This window comes from Humulus lupulus, chromosome 6 (genome assembly GCF_963169125.1).
Source record: "Humulus lupulus chromosome 6, drHumLupu1.1, whole genome shotgun sequence".
NCBI classification, from domain to species: Eukaryota; Viridiplantae; Streptophyta; class Magnoliopsida; order Rosales; family Cannabaceae; genus Humulus; species Humulus lupulus.
Genome location: NC_084798.1, coordinates 99,994,268 through 100,002,737, shown reverse-complemented (window position 1 = coordinate 100,002,737; position 8,470 = coordinate 99,994,268).

Sequence of the window (8,470 nt, the reverse complement as noted above, 5' to 3'; positions counted from 1 at the left end):
CTTAACTGATTGGTAAGCATCTTTTATGCAACATTATTTTTATTTGAAAGAAAACAGTACTACTGGTGTCTTTTTCATCAGGTCTTGTAAGTGCCATTGTGGTTTTGGACTGTCAAACAGTCAAAGACACTCTAACTGGTGTCTTTTTTTTTTTTTTAATTTTTTAATGAATTTTCTAAACTAAACTAAATTTTATGAATTATTCACATTGATTAAGAACTTTAATTCTCATTTAGAAAAAAAAATTCTCTATTAAGATTATTTTCTGGGCTAAAAAAACATTCTATAGTTTGTTATTTTGAGGATAATGAAATTTGAAATATCAAATACTTTAAAAGCTAACTGAAATTTTCTGTCAATATGATTTGTGGGTCTTCAAGAAATTCTCCTTTTCCGATCGCCATGGGAAAAAAAAGTTTGACATTGTCCATTGTAAATGTGTAGTTCAATTCGAGTAAAGTTAATCTTTGAAGTGTTAATTAGATTCCTCTTATCCATATGCATAAAAGTAATAAATAGAAGCTAATGGTTCTATATTTTGTTTGTTCATAGACTAATAGAAAAGTAATATGTAATATCAATTGAAGATAAGAAACTAATATTGTGTTGGGGTTCATATTTCTTATTGTCTTCTTAACGTTTTCTATTATTTAATATATTGTTTGTTGGATTCTAAGGGAGCTTTGAGAACCTAGGCCCCAATACATACATGCAGGTACTATTATTTCTCTCTCAATTTCTAGTTCTATAGATAATTATTTACTGTTCTCACTTCTCCTTCACAGGCTTAGATTGGACTGAGTTGCTTGTATTATTTTGTTAATTAAGAAAAGTGAGAAGATTCATTTGGTTTCATTTACTTATTTTGCTCAGTTTTTTATTTCTTATGCACCCAAGATGTTTGAAAAAATGGCTAATAGAATGACAAAAAAAAGTGGATTTATAATTAATAATATTCTAATATATATATACACTTATAAGCTTTATTTAGGCATGAGTTTAATCTCTCTGTTTTTCTGAGTTCTATAGATATATTATATATATAACTCTTCTTTGTTTTGACTACTATTATATAAATTAATCTGTTCATTTACTTTTTTTGGCAAAGGAAGATTAAATTATCATATATAAAGCTCAGGTGTAGTTTTAGAAGTGGAAGAGAGTAGCTTTGGGCCTTATCACCAGGTACTACACTTGTAGTCTCTTGATTGTCTACTGAACATCTTTGAAGTTTTAAATCTATATGTATCTGTGTGTGTAAAGTTTCCACTATTTTTCCATTCTATCATAATTGGTAAAGTAGATTGATTTTTCTGTTTTGGTGGGTTTGCTTTGATCTGGGTTTGTTTTTGTTTCATAATTCATTTATGCACGTTGGATTGAATGGGAGTATATAATTTGATATCTAATCTGGGAATTGGGATTTTTTTTGCGTGGTTGACGTGATGTGACGTGACGTGACTTTCTTGGGTTGATTATGCATACCAAATTAGTAGGTAATGAAGCTGAAAAGTTAATTGCTTTTTTTAGTGAAGAAGGGTCCAGGAAGTCTCTTTTTCCATCTCTATTTTGTTTTTGCATTTCACTCTCATTCTCTCTATTTTAGTCTCTTTCCCATATTCCTTTTCCTTCTTTATAATATAATTGTCGAATAGCTGTATATATTTGTGATTTCTTGTTCTGGATTTAGAGAAAGTTAGAAGTTTTACCATAGTTTTTCTTTTATTTGCAAATCTGTTGTTCTTATATTTTCTTAGTCGTTCCAAGTTTTTTGTTTTGTTGCTTATTTTTAATCAGTAATATATATTTTGATTTGGTGTTTGAAATATATTTGATGATCTTATATATGTAATCAGTATATTTGGTGTTTTGGTGTTTAATCAGTATTGAATATCCTGGTATTGCTTGAGGTTCTACCAAGTTCAGAGTTTCTGACCCCCCAGTTGAATTCAACTTCTTATTTTTGACTGCAAAGTCATAAAAAATGATGGGACTATATCATTTTAGTATATATGTGTACTTCTTTAAATTGTATTAGTCACTGGTTCAATTTATCAGCAAAATAATAATCAGATTTAACTTGTTCATTAAATTTGACCATGGATTACTTTATATATCATTGCTATAAGACCAGACCAGTGACTATATGGATAGAGAGATGTTGTTCTTTCCTTTCATGTTTCCCCTGCCTGTTTAAAACCATGGAGTTGGCAAATTACATAGGATCCGTTTTTTGTTAGGACCTTGTACACTACAACAACACTTCATTGAAGCACTACTATTTCTTTTATCTTGCAGCTTTTAGGGATACTTCTTCCCTAACTGTCTCTGTCCATTTTTGGGGAAAGTATAATTAGGATGTCTTCTTTCAGGGCATTGATCATGAAAGAGTGCAAAGAATGGAAGCTCGACTGAAAGAAGATATCCTGAGAGAAGCTGAACATTATGGAGGTGCCATAATGGTTATTCATGAAACAAATGATGGGAAAATATTTGACCAGGTAAAATTCTGAAATGGATATTTTTTGCTTGCTGCTTCCCTTTTAAGATTGGTATAGTTAGTTTACATAAATAGTTCAGGCATGTTGTCCTAAATTAATTGGGAAGTATTGAGCTCTTTGAGGGCTCATTTTAACTAAAATCTTAACTGGAACTTGTTCACTTTCTTTCAGTTTTTCATAAATTTTAGGTAGCATAATATCTCTGTTTTTTTTAATTCCATTTGCAGCTTAAAAGTCATCCTGCTTTCTCTGAATTGTTAGCCCAATATTCACAGAGCGGTTATAGGTATTAAATTCATTTTTGTTCTGCAAGGTGAGAGCTGCATCAGTAACATGTTTTGCGGGCATAACTTCCTCTGTATTCTTCTCTCTTGCGAAGGAGAAATAGGATTTCATTCTTTCTGCTGTGGTAAGCATTGATTATGTGTTTTTGACTTGTTTCTCTTGGAAATTAATTATTTGCAGACAAGTTTATGCATTATAACTAAGAGACTTTGTAGATTAATGCAGCCAAACAAGACAAGGTGCCTTCAGTTAGATCAGCTTGTTGAGCCATTGGTGTCATTTCATGTTATCCTGAAGTTTTCCAGAGGTGATTTTAAATTTTTTTCATGCTTTCATGTTTCTTTGAGCTCGAAATATAGACAGAAGAATTACTAGAAACTTAAATGGTATAGTGCAGAGATCCTGAACAAATTGATTCACGCAGTGGAGATTAATACTCGCGACCCCTCAATATCGGTATTTCTCTTTTACTTTCAGCTTTTATAATAACCCTGCTCTCTAATTTGTTCATAAGGGAGTAATATTTTCCCGTACGTTTGTTGTTTCAGGTGCGAATAACTGCTTCTTGGGATTTGGCAAACATATCTGATTCTATCCGGCACTGTATTGATACTCTTGCTTTGGAAGGCTCCACAGGTGGGTTATATGTTACAGAAGCTATTTATTATTTTCAACTACTTTATTTGAAAAGTTATTGATGTATTATACTTTTCCTTAGACTATACTGCAGTCTCTGAATCAGTGGCATTACTAACTGATTATACTGAAATGATAGCACATAACACCAAAATGAATCATCTGATAGTATCAACCGTGATAGTGCCCCTGTGCTTAAACTGAAATGACAGCACATAAAGTATTGCATTTTTTTGTTGATTTTCTGATGATCTTTCGAAGTTCTTCTTTCATGTTGTTTCTTCAATTTCTTCTATTATTGATTCCACAGTATTGTTCCCTTGCAATATATGTATATATGAGTTGGCATGTTGTATTGGCTTCTTCTACTGTATATACTACTGGTATGTGGCTATCATTATTTTGTCTATAAGCTTGAATCACCAAAATACATGTTTCTCTCAGCACCATTGATTTATTTCTCTTCATTTTATTTGTAAATATGATTTTGTTTTTCAACATTTGGGTTAGCATTTATAACTTGAATTTCAAATTGGAAGGTCACTTTTGTTTTAATACTATGAAAATTTCAGGGTCATGTATAGTTTCTTATGTAAATGATTTCTAAACATGAGCTAGCTAGCTTTGGCAGAGAAACCAGTTATGATAGTTATTTATATATAAGAATAAAAGAATATCATTAAATATGATAGTTTATATATAGCAGTATAGTATCTACAATCCCAACTGAGTGTTTTGAGTCATCAGACTCATCACCATAGAGAAATTCTCTATTGATTCTCTCTTATTTTATTGTTCATCTGAAAATTCCCTAGCTCTTTCTTGATAGCTCTCTTATTTTATTGAACTAAAACAGATAAGTATTTATCTTAGTTTTCCATTTTCTTCTTTTGAACTTTTCAATGTATCATTTAAGAAAAGACTGTAAGTTTGTTGTTGTGGTGGCAAGAACTTTTGTTCTTAATAATAAAAAGACTTTTTTTTTGCAATGTGCAGGTATATTGAGATGATTTATTTGGAGCAATTCTTGACAACATTTGTAGTTGAGGCCTTAATAATGGAAGAATGTATTTCACTAATTTTTGTATACATTTTTTGTTTTGTATTTAGTGATAAAGGAATCTGAATTGGGCATAAATTATGTTGTAATATGATTTCTTAAACCTAGACTAGTAAACTAAATATTGTAATTACATTTGAGTAATTAATAAAAATCTATTTATGTTACCTTGTTTGGCTTCGACTTTCATATTTATTTTCCTAGTTTTGTGTAAGTAAAAAAAGATTATGTTTCTCTAAGCTAATATAACACATGTGTTATACTAAAGTGTAGTATAACACAAAAAAAGTGTTATATAATCGACTGTAAATAACATAATTAAACACTTATCTATATATTAAAATAACACAGAAATTGTGTTATCGTTGACAGTACAATAACATATCTGTATAACAATGATAAAGTGTTATGTAAAGTACCCTGACCTACGATAACATAGTCGGTCTTAACACATCAGAAAGTGTTATCGTATGTTTTGATAACACATCTTCGGTGTTATTAAAAGCATTTTTTCTTGTAGTGCATAAAGTTTTTCAAAGGAGACAAACCTGAAGTGACAGATGACGAAATTATATTGATTGAATGAACTGCAGTCAGAATGGCTTCCCCCCAGAACTCACTAGGAACATAAGCAGACAATAAGAGAGAACAAGCAGTTTCAACAATGTGTCTATGTTTTCTTTCGGCAACCCCATTTTTCTCTGGTGTATCGATACAAGAGGTTTGATGTAAGGTACCATCTAAAGCAAGCGATTCAGAGAAACGATTGGAGGTATATTCACCACCCATATCACATTGAAAACATTTGATAACAGTATTATGTTGAGTTTTAACAAAAGCACGAAACATATGATAAATCGCGAGGAAATCAGAACGATGTTTCATAAAATAGACCCAACAAAAACGAGTATAATTATCAATAAAAGAGACATAGTAACGTGATCCACCTTTTGTTAGAATGGGTGATGGCCCCCACACATCAGAGTGAGTCAAATCAAAAGGTGCATGAGAAATAGAAACACTCTTATAAAAAGGTAAAGCAGAAAATTTTGCCAATTTACAACCACAAAAATCTGAAATATCATGGGTTTGTAACTTTCCTAATGCTCCTGTGGAAGCTAAGTACTTTAAATGTGAACCAGAAACATGTCCAAGATGAGAATGCCATAAATAAAAACTAGACGAAGATGAACTTAAACGAAATGAAGACAAATCGACACTAGAAGCTGCAACATCAGGAACTCTCAACTCATCTAAAATGTAAAGCACCCTGCCTACGGCCTGTTCCAATCAGCTTCTTGGAATGAGGATCCTGCACATAACAACAAGAATTAGAGAAAATAACTAAGAAACCAGAGTCACATAATTGACCAACAGAGACAAGATTCAAAGTAAGATTTGGAATATGATATACATCAGAGAATGACATTTTTGGAGTGCAAATCGAGCCAATCCTTGCTAATGGCATGGGAGTGCCATCAACGGTCATGACAGATACAGAGGGTACTAATTTAATGGACATGAAAGAATTGGAATTAAGTGATATATGATGTGAAGCTCCAGAATCAAGGACCCATATAGAGGAAGATATACCTGGTGTACTATTAGAAGGCAAACCTATGTGTGAGGAGGCTGACATGGCGTGTGGCTGTGAGGCAATGAACTTCTGAAACTGCTCTGTGAGTGTAGCAATCGAGGTACTAGGAGTGCTTCCAGAATCTACAAGTGGAACAATAGCTGCCATGTTCGAAGACATAAAGTGAAGAGGTCAGTGAGCTTGGTTGCCATATTTCCAGTGAGGGGACTGATTAGGTGATTGCGCCCTGTTCAACAGTTTGGGACATTGAGCCTTCTAGTGTCCCTTTTGCTTGCAAAAACTGCATTCGTCGTAGCCAACCTTGGCTTGAGTCTTGTGTTGATTGTTGGAGGCTGGCCGATGAGGAACTGCAAAGACAGAGGGATTCGGAGAAGGAAGAATCCCTTTTTCCGCCCCCCTTTGTCAACAAGAGACTTCAAGCGCATCTCTTCTGCTAACAACTCATTAACCACCGAATCAACCGACGGAAGAGGACTGCGATGTAGGATTGTTCCATGAAGACCTTCAAACTCATCTTGAAAAGCCATCAAAAACTGAACCAGACATTGTGCGTCTCTCCGAGCAATGTGAGGGGAAAATGCCAGTAACTCCGCTGATTCATCAAAGCAAGCTTATCCCACAGATTAGACATAGCAGAAGAAAATTCCTGAATGTTCATGCTATTCTATTGAAGGGACCGAATGTCAATCTCCAACTGATACTGCTTTGCGGAATTAGACTGTGTATACAGCCTTTCCAAGTGCTCCCAAACTTCCTTCGCCGTCCAATGTTTCGCCAATTGGATACCGATTGATTGTTGAACCGAGTTGTTGATCCAAGTGATGATTTTGGAATTGTTGGCATCCCAAAGATCCAACTATTCTGCATAACTCTCATCCTTATCGTCCTTCGGTTTCGTGGAAGTTCCAGAAACATAACCCCACATACGTTTCCCTTTCAGAAAATTTTTCATGACATAATGCCAATACGAATAATTTTGCCCATTCAATTGCACATTGATGGACTGAAGCAAATCATCTTTTGCGCCAGCCATGATGAACAATTGAAATCCAAAAAGATAGAACAAAGTGCGAAATCCCCAAGATTGGTGCGAAAACCTCAAAATCAAAGCCAAAGACAGAGCCAAATTTCTAAAAAAAAAAAATCGAGGGTACTCAAGAACCTGGCTCTGATACCATGATAATTTTGCAAAATAGACAAAGGAGATTTGGGAGAGAATCAAAAGGGAGGCTAGGTTTTCATTATGTCGAAAGAGATAAAAATAAGAGTACACGAGCAACAAAATATATAGCCAAAATAATGAGAGGCTAAAAGACTAAACTACCCTTACATGATAAGAAAACTTATATTATTAACAAGAAAAACCCACATCCTAAACCGGGTAGCTGGACCTCATAACCACCACAAGGGGAGGCTCAGAACACTTCCTGTATACATATGCTAGGTCTTTACACCTACAGGTGAGTAGACACCTAATCTACCTATGATGACACAGAGACTAGGTCGTGAAACAAAAACATGCACAAATCATTATCACTATGTCTCTCATCGATATAACCAAATGCAGGTAAACATGAAAAGAGAGAAACATATTCCCTTTATATTTTAGAAAATTGGGCAGCATCACAACTGCAATTGAATAAAACCTAAAAATCATAACCTACATAAATAAGTGAAAAATATATATTTAGCACTCAGTTCCCTTAGAACATAAAAGAATACATGCAAATTAAGTTTTCAATTTTTCAAACATTTTATAAATATCAAAATTTGAATATGTTTAATACAATTCAATACAAGTAAAATAAGTTCAATAGTCAAGTTAAGTCCCTTCCTCCTTAGAATTTAGTTAATCTGAGCCCAAAGTGACACTCTTAAGCTAAACGATGATCCTAGAGTGATTTAGTCCAATTTTAATATCACATTTTTCCTACGTGCACCAAATGAGCAAACGATTATCATCATTACATTCCTTATTCAAAATCGTGTCCAGCGACATATAATATGACCATATTTAAAATTTTAAGTTCTGGAACCTCACCCAAGTGGTGCACAGTAGCAGTTGGTGGCTGCAATGAGCGGTGTACCGGAATTGTCAATGAATATATGCATGGCATATATCAAAATGACCCCCTCGATGTGTACATCACAATTATACAACTCATTATCCCAAACAACCTTCGCTATCTCCGGAAAATGCTCCCAAAGAGGCAGAGATACCTGAAATCTCACCAGAGAAGAATGGAAAGTTGACTGGAATGACTAAGTGGGCGACATTCCTCTCTTCATGCTGGTTCCAACGGTACCGACCATTCGCTGAGTGGTGGCCGGAGCTAGCTGGAAAAAGCATTCAAAGTTTCATAGTGAAACTTCGAAGTTTTCTTCTAGGCG